Source organism: Formica exsecta, unplaced genomic scaffold (genome assembly GCF_003651465.1).
Source record: "Formica exsecta isolate Colony F162 unplaced genomic scaffold, ASM365146v1 scaffold826, whole genome shotgun sequence".
NCBI lineage: Eukaryota > Metazoa > Arthropoda > Insecta > Hymenoptera > Formicidae > Formica > Formica exsecta.
Window position 1 is genome coordinate 348,138 of NW_021853596.1, and position 15,430 is coordinate 363,567.

General features: G+C 31.4%; 1 protein-coding gene across 3 annotated transcripts in view; it reads left to right on the forward strand.

Moving 5' to 3' along the window:
* The window catches only part of LOC115244613 (connectin-like), a 141,075-nt gene that overhangs the window by 24,142 nt on the left and 101,503 nt on the right, over positions 1–15,430 (forward strand). The window contains exon 2 of one of the 3 annotated variants that reach the window (XM_029822407.1): positions 15,075–15,164. The exons of the other annotated variants lie outside the window; for them this stretch is intronic. The gene's annotated coding sequence lies outside the window, so the exon portion shown is untranslated. The remainder of the gene's footprint in view (positions 1–15,074; positions 15,165–15,430) is intronic. 3 annotated transcript variants of the gene reach the window in all.

Sequence of the window (15,430 nt, forward strand, 5' to 3'; positions counted from 1 at the left end):
TATAAACTACTAAATGTATATATTTCTTATAAATTAATATAATTTTAATATGTGTGTGGGGGGAGGGAAAGGGGAAAAGTAAACTGATCACAAAAAAAATTATATGAAAAAAAATGTTATTGATTCTATAAATGTTAAGAATCTTTTATTTAATAATAAATTCTTAATTAAAATCGTCTAATTTTATTCAAATCGAAAAAAAGTTTTAAATTTGCTGCATAATGTTACCAGCTAATTCGTAAAAGGGTACATAGTAGTACTTCCGATGCAAATTATGTCTAAATTTTCTTCCATATAATTCCGCCATAGCAGTTCTGCAATATTTGTGTATATATATATAACTTAATAGAATGTAATACAATACACACACTCTTAATATAATATATAAATAAAATACTTCTTACTTTGAATAAATAAATGTGTGTAAAATGAAATTCTACTCAAATAGAGTGAGAAAAAGAGATTTTCAACGATCTTATTTAAGTATTACAAGTAGCCGGACTATAAATTTTTGATTCGCTTGACACGGAATATTTCGGTATTGTAGAACATAGATCGCACGAATATATTAAGCAGGCCGTACACGCGAAAATCGTGTTAACTATCGTGCGATAAATTCCGGTGGCGGGCGGGCGGGCGGATGTGTAAAACGGAGTAGCTATACGATTATAAATTACCGGCTCGCCGGCGCGGCGATCTCTTTCTGCTAACGAATCGCGCGTAATTTGCTCCGCCCGTCCCGTGTGCCAAGCAGCGTTGATACTTTTGAATAATGGAGCTTGCATCGACTCGAGAGAGAGAGAGAGAGAGAGAGAGAGAGAGAGGAAAAGCGCAACGGTGCTGTCTGGGCGGATGAAACTTGAATTCCCCTCTTGAGAGTATGAAATATTCAAATACATCCACGTATATAGTCTGCCAAATCGATCATTATTAATGCATACTATGTGGCGGTTGTATACGTAAAAAATATTTTATTCTAAATTGTACGCGCGAATTAGATTTCTTCGACGAGATGAAATAGAAAATTATTGTATACAGTAGAAAATGTTTTTATACATTTTGCCTTAAATTAAATATAAAAGTAAATAATTTATATAATCCATGCGCGAAAAAATATATAAAGTTTCGAGATACTTATTTAATATAAGCTTAAAAATATTTCTAAGAATTCAACGTCGCCGTTCTCTCGCAATTCTGACTGATTCGCGAAACAGACAAGGAGGAGGACTGCGATTTGTCATGCTTTCAACATCATTCCACTTGGATGTGCTATATACGTTTAACACGTTTAACGAGAGAATTAAGTAAGACGTTACACGACAGCGTGAGAGCCGAGGGGATATACGGGCGAACGTTCATTCATCGTTGTCGTCGTCGTCGTTACGTTGATCCTGGCGTGTCGAATTCTTTCACAAGCTGATTGGAATGAAAATTGATTCGTTCCGTTTAGTTTTGAGTTTTAGGGATCTGGATCGACAGTTTTACAAGTGAGGAATTACTTGAGAGAAAAACGCCAAAGAGAGGCGGCAGAAAATATCATCGTAATAATTTTATTGAATAAATAAATTTCCTATATATAGTATATTTTATATAATATTTTATTATTAATTATTATTATTACTATTAATTATTATTTTTTTTTATTATTTCTTATTTTGTATGAGACCGCTGGTTAAACTGTGTTTCTTTAACGATTCTTCGAAAGGACAGTAATTTAAAAGGTCAAGTACCGTCGCGTGTGACTCCAATATTTGCATGGTATCGGCGGATTTCGGGCTGAGTATTGTGAGTCAATCTTGTCGAGAGAGTTCAATCTATCTTACGACAAGAAGTCGATCGATGTCTGAAATCAGAATTCTACAGAGCTCACGATATACGGCGTCGCTTCAAGGAGGGCTTCATGATCAAACAACCGCAAGATTAAACTTGTATCGTAATTTAACTATCTATTACGTCATATATTTACTTGCTAGCAAATGGTGTATGTGTGCACCGATTTGCTCGAGAAATTTAATTATAATACAAGATTATTGAAGTTATAAGAAAAGACAATATAATTCTATAATGTTTGTAGAAGGATTTTTCAAAAAACGCAAAATTTTATTGAAGGTTTGATTGTAAAAAGGGGTTAATTAATAATTATTTAATTTATGTTCGAATTTAAAATAAACTTAAAATAAAAAATTTAAATAATATGTGTTATATATTGAATTAAATTTGTAAATTAAAACATTTTTTTGTACTTTATAGAATAATTAAATGTCAAAATAATTCAAATCTTTTTCACACATCTAACTACAATGAAAGAGAAAATTTGCGGAATGCTTTAGTATTTAAATACTTTAAATTGATTTTAAATTTATAAGTTAAATCAAATTGTATTTCATTGCATATTGTATATTAATATTTAAATTTGTCAGTAATGTAAATGAATTGAAATTAAGTTGTATTTAACTTTAATAGATACTGCGGAATATACGATATTGGAGAATGTGATGACTATATCTCAAGTTTACTTCATCCACGGTTTTCGTATTTACATTTCGCTTATACAGATGGTGCATTAACCCTTACCACATGAATTATGAGAGCATCTCTTCTAGGGCGACCGCAAATTAGTTTCAATTACCATCGAGAACAGGCTTTGATATGATAACAACTAAAGCGAGTCATCGCGGTGATGCATCATGCTACTATTCTAAGCTTTAAAAAAGCAAATAGCATCAATATATATTTTTTGAAAAAACATCATATTTTAAGAACCATTTAAAACAGTTCGTGGCAATGAATAATAAATAGTTTGCGAATAATTACGAAAAATAGTATAACATGACTTTTTATATTAATTATATATTAATAATTTTCATCTACAGAGGGAATCTGAAAACATTATAATTTTAATTTTAATATTAATATATTAATTATATATTAATAATTTTCATCTACAGAAGGAATATGAAAACAGAAAGGAAAGGAACAGAAATAAAAAAATTTATAAAATATAATATAATATATTATTAAAAATATATTAATATTTTAAACTATATTTGCGCGCAAGAGAATTAAACTGCATAAAAATATAACTATTTTATTAAAAACATGATTTTCCAGAAACTCTAAATAAAACTCCAGCACAAATATCGATAATATGTATATAAATTCTGCTCTTCGCGCGAAAACACCTCTCATGAAAGTTGATACTTGACGCAATTATCGTACTTTCACATACCTATCTGCAAAACGCGAAACATCGCCGAGTGTGAAACCGCAGGACGCAGTCGGTATATCTTTCTGGGACATTAACGTGTCGCTCCCGTGCAAGATGTAAATATCGCAATCACGAGCACGCGCACAACACGGGGACTTAACGGGGTAGCCCTCGAAATACGTCGCACTCCGACACGCCCGAATAGTCGACGCGCGGCGAATCCGCGGAGCACATAAATGCATTATTCAGGGAGAGAGGCAGAGAGCAGGGTGGCGGTGTACTCGTATTCTACCGCATTTGCGTTACTTCCAGAAGATTAAACTTGCATGCGAGCGAGCTATGAAGTATAGTCGCAGACGGCACGGTCGACATGCGACTTGCTCTCGGACAATGTACCGGTCCGGTTTCGGACGCTGCCGCGCACTCTTTTTTCCTCTCGTTCTTACAACAGAGGGAGAAAGAGAGAAAGAGAGAGAGAGAAAACATGACTTTACGAAGGGATGAGGAGGGAAAAGGTTGGGGAACAAATTTCGATTTTATTACCCACCGCGAGAACACGCTCGCAAGAGTCATTATGTATGGTATTGTGTGTGTGAGAGGAAGGGGGAAAACAATTTTTATATTAATCTATTTTTAAGTTAAATTAAAAGATATTAAAAATTATATTATATATATAAGAGAGAAGATATATAAAATATAAGAGAAAATATATAAAATTTTTTAAAAAATTATTATTATTTAAGATATGATAAATTCAAGGGGTGTAAAACAAGAAGATATTAATTTAGGGTAAAGAGTATATAGGAAGGAGATGCGCAACGACTTAATTTTGTGAGGAAAACTTAACATTGTCATGTCGGGAGAGATCATATAATAACTCATATATGATCATCACTAATGTTATATCAGTAAATCTTGATATTATCTTACAGCTCACAAAATCACTTTTCTTTTGATATATTGCAGAAGATACATTACTAATTAATACACGCTAAGTTTCAGTATTACTGTTTAGTTTCGCTAAGAATTTCGAAATAAGTGTAACTTTACAAAAATTTCCAGCCATACGGATAAAGATAAACTTATTGATTCGCTTTAACATTGTGTTATATGTGATCTATTATAAAGTAAACGCATTGACGTCTCTTTGCACTCTCTTCTCGAAGAATTTTAGCCTAAAACAAACCTAATTTTAATTTAAAATCAGAAATAGGTTTGAGTTAAGTTAGTTTTTTTTTCGAAATGGGGGTGCAGGGAGAGAAACAGAATCTTTCTCCCGCCCACGTGTTTACTTTACAATAAAGTAAAACTATAAAATACATGCTTTGAAACTTTTTGCACAAAAAAAAAGTTTGAAACAAATGAATTCGACTTGCGTATTTAAATCTCTAAATGAATAAATGAATAGCTTACTGATGAATAATGATGAAGGCCTTTTGAAAGTTATTGAAAATCATGATCTTAAAAATATATGTCAAAATTAAAGTCATTAGGATTAAATTCCCTTTGCTAAAAATTTTATTTTTACAATATTTCAAAGCATATATCAAGGACGAAAAGAGAGCGCCACATAATTAAAAGCGTGTATTATTTAGGTATGCACCTTCTACAATACGTGTCAAAAAGAAAGTGATCCGTGTAAATTAATATCAAGATTTCCATTTTGCATTAAATGTGAAGCATGTATTTCGCAAGCGTAATGCGACTCGCTTTGTTTCGGTAACTGATATCGCGGTAACACGTCCCCTTTAACCCATTAACCTAAATAATTGGCGATTCGCCAGAATCGCCAGAGCGCGCATTCAAGGTCTGATGTATCGCCCGAAACCGCGTTAACCCCTTCGCTTAAGACCAATACCTCCGCAACAGCAATTCCATTAAGGACAATCGGAAGCGTAAGCGATTGTTTGCTCGATTGTTGACATCTTAACGTTACGTCCTATGTGACACACGGTTTGGCTCACAATTCGCGATTAACCACCGTTTTGGATTGTCATTACGAAATGTGTTGGATTCTAATATATATATACATGTGTATATAAAGCTTTAGCTTTATAAAATATTTTTATGTAAAGTAGGTATCTTTTAATAAATCAAATATTGCGTTAAAAATTTTATAAAAATATACATTTTGTTTTTTCTGCAAAATATTGTAAAATGTTGAAAATATTTTTTTTTCGAAAAAATGCATGCTATTAAATTAGAGATAATAGAGATATTTTTTTACCTACTCGAAAATATTAATCTGTAAATTAAAAATCTGTAAAATTAAAAATACTCGAGACCTCGCGATGTACAATTTGATCACTACAATCGCGATAGCTTTTAGTTGAGAAAATATTTCGCGCGCGGGAATCTCGTCAATTAACCGAGAGTCGACACGAATTGCGAAAGTGATGTTGACGATGAATCCCCGCGTTCAAAATGATTTATCGTTCATCTAGCAATAAGTACACTGAGACTATCTACACGTGCAAGCTTCGGATCCCCGCACATGGACGGATGCTACGATGAGTCTATGTACTCGCGCGGAGAATTGTTAGATAGCGTTGATGGTGTGTCATGAAGAAAAGCGAGGAGAGTCGACTCGTCCGGATGTCATGACGAGGGTGGAGAAAGGGCAGACGTACACACGTAATAACGACAGTGATGACGAAGTAATGGAGCTGAGACTCGCGGAGGTTTCATCGTCGGGGTTATACATGGGCTCCTCATTCCACCCTGGATATTTCAGATCACGATGCGCCTAAGTCGTTCTGCATTCCTCTCGAATCGGATCAATATTCGTTCGTCGTTCACGGGGTGACCTGAAAGAAAGAAAAGTTTCGAATTATATATACAACATTATTTATTGTATTATTTATATTTAGATTAAGTTGATCTTTTTCATAATGGTATAAATTTTATATATGAAAATATATATTTTTTTTCCGATTGTAAATGAAAATTTCTGAAACGGTGCAAATGATTTGTTTATCAAGCAAAATGTCGGATTGATAAAGCAGCAACGTTGCTGTTTTTCGATTTACGTATTTATACAATTTGACAATTTAATCAGTTATGTAAATGCGAAGTTTCGAAAACATGCATTGTCAATTGCATAAATATTTTATGTCACGATGCAACTGACTCGCATTTTAGATTCAGGTCAATTTGACACACACAATTATCGCTGCTTTTTTCTTTAAATAAAAATATAATTTAGGCATACTAATGTAAACAATAAATTATTAATTATTAATAAATCTTAAAAATCAAATGGTAACAAATTATTTAGTAAATAAGTTTTTTTAAATTTACACCAAATTTTATATCTTTTTAATTATAAAATTAATTTTTTATTAATTTTTTTATCATGCTGAAAGCTGTATGATCAAAATATTTTTATGTTTTTATTGAACAAAATAAAATATAAAAAAGTACTATTATATAATAATAAATTGTGCAGAATTGTTTTATAAAATATGTATATTCGTGTATCTTTAAGTAATCTTTTTCAACTAAAAATTTAAAGTTTGTTAAAAATTTATTAGAAATTATGATCTGTTCGTTTTCCTTTCTTAAATAAAACATTACGATAATATAAGACAAAGTTCTTTTAAAACAAAACAAAGTTTCTTTTAAGCAAATTTACTTCTTCATTACTTTCTCTCTTCTCTCCTTCGGGAATTAACGCGATGAATTATATATGAAAATTTTGCTGCGAAACCCTTAATAAGACTAGTTTCGGAGAATCCTTTATTCTCTGCGGAGCTTGCTCTCCCATTTGCCTCCTCTATTATCGCCTACTTACATTCCCTCATGGGTGAATCGTCCCTCGATTATATCGTTTCTGAAAACTTCGTTTCGTTTCTAGTAGTAGTATTAGTGTAAACGTTATTCCCCGGTTATAATTCGATAACTTTATAACTTGCCTGTTATCTACAAGGTAAGCTGAATAAATTTAAGAGACTGCTTAGAATTCTACGGCTCTCGCCATAGTTCTCTCGGGCCGATCTCAACCGATTCAGACAGTTAGTTATTGAAGAAGCGAAAGATTCTCCATGGGATGCATGAGAATTCATTTCGTGCCTTTTATAATAGAGATTACTAAAATTTCTCCTTTTCACAGAACAGAGACGCGTCTTATTATATTCTTTTTTTCCTTTCTTCTTTGGGTGATAATTTTTTGGATGGTAATAAAATAAAAAAATATACATATATAAATACAAAGAAAATTAATTATAATTTTTGAAGAAAATAATTTAAATGAGATATAATCAATTTTATTTAGTAACAAAGTAAACTATATAATTAACCTAATAATATAGTTTATTTTGTTACCAAATAAAATTAATTGTTTAAAAATTGGTGTGTATTTGTTTACTTAAAAAGAAAATAATTTTTTTTTAATTTTAAAAATTTAGTTTATCAAAATTAGTTTGATATACTGGTCGAAGTAAGAAGAATACAAATTGTCGAAAAGATATTCCCTCAGAGAACTGACTCGGCAGTTTATAACACTGCGAGTCGCGTTCGTCGAATTCGATTTAGCGACAAAGCTCGATTTCTTGACAAGGAGAACTAGCGAAGAAGAAAACGGCGCCGCGATGCTAGTAGACGTTATAAGTCACCGTTGAGAATTTACCGATCGCCGACATGACATGCTCCGATCTTGTCTTACAACAGTTATATTGGGTGTTTATGTTATTATACAATTTTTTGTCAATCTATATTTTTCATTAATAATAAATATTGGGACACGTATCAAAATAATTAAAGATAGAAAGTTAAAGAATTTTGGTGTATTAAACTTTATGAAAAGAATTTGACAACATTATTCTTTAATAAATTTTAAGAACTTTATGTTTTGATAAAACTTTAGTTTTAAACTATTTCTTTTGGCTGCTGAAAGTAGAATTTTATTTGAATTCCCGAAAAAGCGCGGGTACACGCCCTGAGAAATCAATGTTTTTTCATTGTTTTTTATTGACAATATTTTGATACAATATTTATTTACATAAACATATACATCATATTGTATAATTTATTGGAATTAATGCCGATAATAACAATCAAAAAGATAATTGAATGGAAAAACCATTCGTAGCGCATTATAGTATTTTAAGATATCAAATATGAAACATTGTTTGATAGCTTGGCTAATTCACTTTAATGTAGTTGCGCATATTTATGTGTACATGCAATTTGATTAAACAAGCGTTGCATAAATGAATTGACAATGTATGCGATATTTGGAATATATATAATAATAATGCACTTTTCCAGGGCTTTTTTAACTTTTATCAAATATTGTCGAATAAACTGAGAATTAAAAAAGAAGAAAAGAAATTATTGAAACAGAAAAAATTTTTATTATACTATATATCATATATTTTAAACATTTAGGCCGGATTGTTCCAACCTCTAGCACACTAATGTATGCTTTTAACCGTCAGGTAAGTTTACCTAGAGGTTGGAACAACCCAGCCTTAGTAAAATAATTTATAAATAAATAATACATTTATTTATGTTGTAAATTTATTAAGATTTCTTTAAGAAAATGTTGAAACAGAATTAAATATAAAATTTATGCAGTTGTGTTAAATGCGATATTCTGTGTATATTAGAACATACGACTCTATTAAAACAGAAAGTTATTTATTTAAAAAATATTATGGAGCACAATTTTTTAGAATATCTGTTTTAAAACGCAACATATATACAATGATTTTGCTATATAGGGTATCCCATAAAACAAATTAATATGAAACGACACTGCATTCAGCAATACATGAATGCTGTAGCATAACATTTGTCAGCTTTTTTTGACACAAGTCTCTAGTGATTGAACACTTCATGTGTCGCCTCGATATATTTAAACCGATTTAAGAGACATCGGCAGTGAATCGCGCGATGGTCCTGCATCATCAATCGATATTAATGTTCGGAAAAAACTCGTTCTAGAACGGGCGATATCATAAATCAGAAACTCACTTTTGAAGCAAGTGTGTGTTATATATACGCACACAGACAGATGCTCCACTTTCATTTACTCTCTCAACGACCAAAACGCTTTAACTGCATTAACGTTTACGAACCGCGCTATCGTTCCTGCAAAGATTTAAGAACGGCAGTAGTTTAGGAGACAAGTTCTGGGGTGATTCGCTCCGTGAGCTCCCTAATTTCTATTTCCGCCATGACGTCACATCATTTCTTTCTTTCCTTTCTCCGAGCATCGTAAAAGCTGTTACGCGACTGTGATGAGGGTGACTTTTGTGTTCCGTGACGATGATCGCCCTTTTGGATGGTGCCAGTTCGGCGCATACGGGGTATTCTATCACTATCGCATCAATACTTGACATATAGCTTAATAATCAGAAATAAAAATTATACATGTGTTGTGCATTGATTTTATTATTTTGTCATTCTTCTTGGAATAAATATTTATATTTAGAAAGATATATTTTCTTAGAATCGCTTTTTGCTCTTACAAATTCGTTTGTCGTGGTCTTTCGTTTACGGTCCTCGCGGTATTGATGAAACGAAAACTTGGCTGTAATCTAGATAACGCCGGGAGGACGATTGATTGAAAGCAGTTGTGGTCGGTTTCGTTTTAGTTTTGCGAATAATAGAGTCGCGAACAATATCGTTTGTCATACGAAACCGGCCATTTCGGAGAGAGAATATCGCTTTGGGAAATTTACGAATGCCATTTTTAACAATATTGCAGGCGCGATATAAAATATAAAAAACGCTAAAAATATATGATCAAAATTGCCCGATGTTATCAAAATGTTGACTTTTTTGAGCTTATCGCTCGATTATCTAGCCTTTAGTTCCTAAATTTACGCGGGAGTCGCGAAAAGCCAGGTTTCCGCGGTCATGAACGATGCGCGACTCCACCGCTCGATTAATTATTCGCACTCGTAATTTGATATTCTGCGCGCGCGAGCCAATATTCGCGCATAGCCACGAAATAACAACCGAATGGTTTCCATGAACAGCAAACCGGATTAATGTCGCTACGGCAATTAATGCAGCAGTTTTGTTGCGGGAATAATGCACAAGGTATCTAATAATACGGAAACAGTCGGGAGGATGATCGCACACAATATACACCCGAATTTTATATTAAAGTCAGAAAATAGAAATTTGAACATGAACTATTGATAAAATACTGGAACGATTGATAAAATACTGGAACAATATCGTATTTTATTAATTAAACTCGAAATTGAATTATCGAAACAACACTTCCATGAAAAGTTTTCATTTTTTTTTAGTCTATTGAAATTTTTGATTGCGAAATTATATGAGGCACAAAATAAAAATCTCTTTGTACAGAGTTTGCTTCTCATTATTGATTATTAATTTGAATATATTCATTTATTTGGAATCAATTTTACATGTACTTTTCTTCTGTATAAAGTATTTTAAAATTGAAAATTGCTTTTAATTATTAATTAGTTAATTGTTAATTATATTAATTTAGCTTTAGCCGTAACTGTAACGTTAGATTGAAGGAAAAGCTTTTATTTTATCAGTTTTAAAATTATATTTATAACTTTATTTAGCTTTTTTAGATTTATTAGCTTTGTTATATTAATTACTTATCATGCTGAAAGCTGTATGATCAAAATATTTTTATGTTTTTATTGAACAAAATAAAATATAAAAAAGTACTATTATATAATAATAAATTGTGCAGAATTGTTTTATAAAATATGTATATTCGTGTATCTTTAAGTAATCTTTTTCAACTAAAAATTTAAAGTTTGTTAAAAATTTATTAGAAATTATGATCTGTTCGTTTTCCTTTCTTAAATAAAACATTACGATAATATAAGACAAAGTTCTTTTAAAACAAAACAAAGTTTCTTTTAAGCAAATTTACTTCTTCATTACTTTCTCTCTTCTCTCCTTCGGGAATTAACGCGATGAATTATATATGAAAATTTTGCTGCGAAACCCTTAATAAGACTAGTTTCGGAGAATCCTTTATTCTCTGCGGAGCTTGCTCTCCCATTTGCCTCCTCTATTATCGCCTACTTACATTCCCTCATGGGTGAATCGTCCCTCGATTATATCGTTTCTGAAAACTTCGTTTCGTTTCTAGTAGTAGTATTAGTGTAAACGTTATTCCCCGGTTATAATTCGATAACTTTATAACTTGCCTGTTATCTACAAGGTAAGCTGAATAAATTTAAGAGACTGCTTAGAATTCTACGGCTCTCGCCATAGTTCTCTCGGGCCGATCTCAACCGATTCAGACAGTTAGTTATTGAAGAAGCGAAAGATTCTCCATGGGATGCATGAGAATTCATTTCGTGCCTTTTATAATAGAGATTACTAAAATTTCTCCTTTTCACAGAACAGAGACGCGTCTTATTATATTCTTTTTTTCCTTTCTTCTTTGGGTGATAATTTTTTGGATGGTAATAAAATAAAAAAATATACATATATAAATACAAAGAAAATTAATTATAATTTTTGAAGAAAATAATTTAAATGAGATATAATCAATTTTATTTAGTAACAAAGTAAACTATATAATTAACCTAATAATATAGTTTATTTTGTTACCAAATAAAATTAATTGTTTAAAAATTGGTGTGTATTTGTTTACTTAAAAAGAAAATAATTTTTTTTTAATTTTAAAAATTTAGTTTATCAAAATTAGTTTGATATACTGGTCGAAGTAAGAAGAATACAAATTGTCGAAAAGATATTCCCTCAGAGAACTGACTCGGCAGTTTATAACACTGCGAGTCGCGTTCGTCGAATTCGATTTAGCGACAAAGCTCGATTTCTTGACAAGGAGAACTAGCGAAGAAGAAAACGGCGCCGCGATGCTAGTAGACGTTATAAGTCACCGTTGAGAATTTACCGATCGCCGACATGACATGCTCCGATCTTGTCTTACAACAGTTATATTGGGTGTTTATGTTATTATACAATTTTTTGTCAATCTATATTTTTCATTAATAATAAATATTGGGACACGTATCAAAATAATTAAAGATAGAAAGTTAAAGAATTTTGGTGTATTAAACTTTATGAAAAGAATTTGACAACATTATTCTTTAATAAATTTTAAGAACTTTATGTTTTGATAAAACTTTAGTTTTAAACTATTTCTTTTGGCTGCTGAAAGTAGAATTTTATTTGAATTCCCGAAAAAGCGCGGGTACACGCCCTGAGAAATCAATGTTTTTTCATTGTTTTTTATTGACAATATTTTGATACAATATTTATTTACATAAACATATACATCATATTGTATAATTTATTGGAATTAATGCCGATAATAACAATCAAAAAGATAATTGAATGGAAAAACCATTCGTAGCGCATTATAGTATTTTAAGATATCAAATATGAAACATTGTTTGATAGCTTGGCTAATTCACTTTAATGTAGTTGCGCATATTTATGTGTACATGCAATTTGATTAAACAAGCGTTGCATAAATGAATTGACAATGTATGCGATATTTGGAATATATATAATAATAATGCACTTTTCCAGGGCTTTTTTAACTTTTATCAAATATTGTCGAATAAACTGAGAATTAAAAAAGAAGAAAAGAAATTATTGAAACAGAAAAAATTTTTATTATACTATATATCATATATTTTAAACATTTAGGCCGGATTGTTCCAACCTCTAGCACACTAATGTATGCTTTTAACCGTCAGGTAAGTTTACCTAGAGGTTGGAACAACCCAGCCTTAGTAAAATAATTTATAAATAAATAATACATTTATTTATGTTGTAAATTTATTAAGATTTCTTTAAGAAAATGTTGAAACAGAATTAAATATAAAATTTATGCAGTTGTGTTAAATGCGATATTCTGTGTATATTAGAACATACGACTCTATTAAAACAGAAAGTTATTTATTTAAAAAATATTATGGAGCACAATTTTTTAGAATATCTGTTTTAAAACGCAACATATATACAATGATTTTGCTATATAGGGTATCCCATAAAACAAATTAATATGAAACGACACTGCATTCAGCAATACATGAATGCTGTAGCATAACATTTGTCAGCTTTTTTTGACACAAGTCTCTAGTGATTGAACACTTCATGTGTCGCCTCGATATATTTAAACCGATTTAAGAGACATCGGCAGTGAATCGCGCGATGGTCCTGCATCATCAATCGATATTAATGTTCGGAAAAAACTCGTTCTAGAACGGGCGATATCATAAATCAGAAACTCACTTTTGAAGCAAGTGTGTGTTATATATACGCACACAGACAGATGCTCCACTTTCATTTACTCTCTCAACGACCAAAACGCTTTAACTGCATTAACGTTTACGAACCGCGCTATCGTTCCTGCAAAGATTTAAGAACGGCAGTAGTTTAGGAGACAAGTTCTGGGGTGATTCGCTCCGTGAGCTCCCTAATTTCTATTTCCGCCATGACGTCACATCATTTCTTTCTTTCCTTTCTCCGAGCATCGTAAAAGCTGTTACGCGACTGTGATGAGGGTGACTTTTGTGTTCCGTGACGATGATCGCCCTTTTGGATGGTGCCAGTTCGGCGCATACGGGGTATTCTATCACTATCGCATCAATACTTGACATATAGCTTAATAATCAGAAATAAAAATTATACATGTGTTGTGCATTGATTTTATTATTTTGTCATTCTTCTTGGAATAAATATTTATATTTAGAAAGATATATTTTCTTAGAATCGCTTTTTGCTCTTACAAATTCGTTTGTCGTGGTCTTTCGTTTACGGTTCTCGCGGTATTGATGAAACGAAAACTTGGCTGTAATCTAGATAACGCCGGGAGGACGATTGATTGAAAGCAGTTGTGGTCGGTTTCGTTTTAGTTTTGCGAATAATAGAGTCGCGAACAATATCGTTTGTCATACGAAACCGGCCATTTCGGAGAGAGAATATCGCTTTGGGAAATTTACGAATGCCATTTTTAACAATATTGCAGGCGCGATATAAAATATAAAAAACGCTAAAAATATATGATCAAAATTGCCCGATGTTATCAAAATGTTGACTTTTTTGAGCTTATCGCTCGATTATCTAGCCTTTAGTTCCTAAATTTACGCGGGAGTCGCGAAAAGCCAGGTTTCCGCGGTCATGAACGATGCGCGACTCCACCGCTCGATTAATTATTCGCACTCGTAATTTGATATTCTGCGCGCGCGAGCCAATATTCGCGCATAGCCACGAAATAACAACCGAATGGTTTCCATGAACAGCAAACCGGATTAATGTCGCTACGGCAATTAATGCAGCAGTTTTGTTGCGGGAATAATGCACAAGGTATCTAATAATACGGAAACAGTCGGGAGGATGATCGCACACAATATACACCCGAATTTTATATTAAAGTCAGAAAATAGAAATTTGAACATGAACTATTGATAAAATACTGGAACGATTGATAAAATACTGGAACAATATCGTATTTTATTAATTAAACTCGAAATTGAATTATCGAAACAACACTTCCATGAAAAGTTTTCATTTTTTTTTAGTCTATTGAAATTTTTGATTGCGAAATTATATGAGGCACAAAATAAAAATCTCTTTGTACAGAGTTTGCTTCTCATTATTGATTATTAATTTGAATATATTCATTTATTTGGAATCAATTTTACATGTACTTTTCTTCTGTATAAAGTATTTTAAAATTGAAAATTGCTTTTAATTATTAATTAGTTAATTGTTAATTATATTAATTTAGCTTTAGCCGTAACTGTAACGTTAGATTGAAGGAAAAGCTTTTATTTTATCAGTTTTAAAATTATATTTATAACTTTATTTAGCTTTTTTAGCTTTATTAGCTTTGTTATATTAATTACTAATTTTTGAAATTTTATTCGTTTTTTTTCAGAAAATTCAGTGATTACGTTTTACGGTATAAAAAATCTGTCGATTCTGCAGTCATTAGTGGGATTTACGGGAGCACGAGTCTACGATTTAGGTAAATAATAAATTATATTATACATTTTTTTTATAGAATATTACAACATATATAAAATTAAAAAGATTAACAATTTTTGAAGATGACGGGAGGAATACATATATTGTTTCTTACTTTTAAGAAAAGTAGTTTGAATTAATAATGATAATTTGAATCACACAATTATTTAAGTTGAAAGAAGAAACCAGAATTGGATATATTATGCGATTAATTTTTTGTTTATTTCGTTATATATGATTAAATATAAAGCGTCGAGTTTTGTTCTC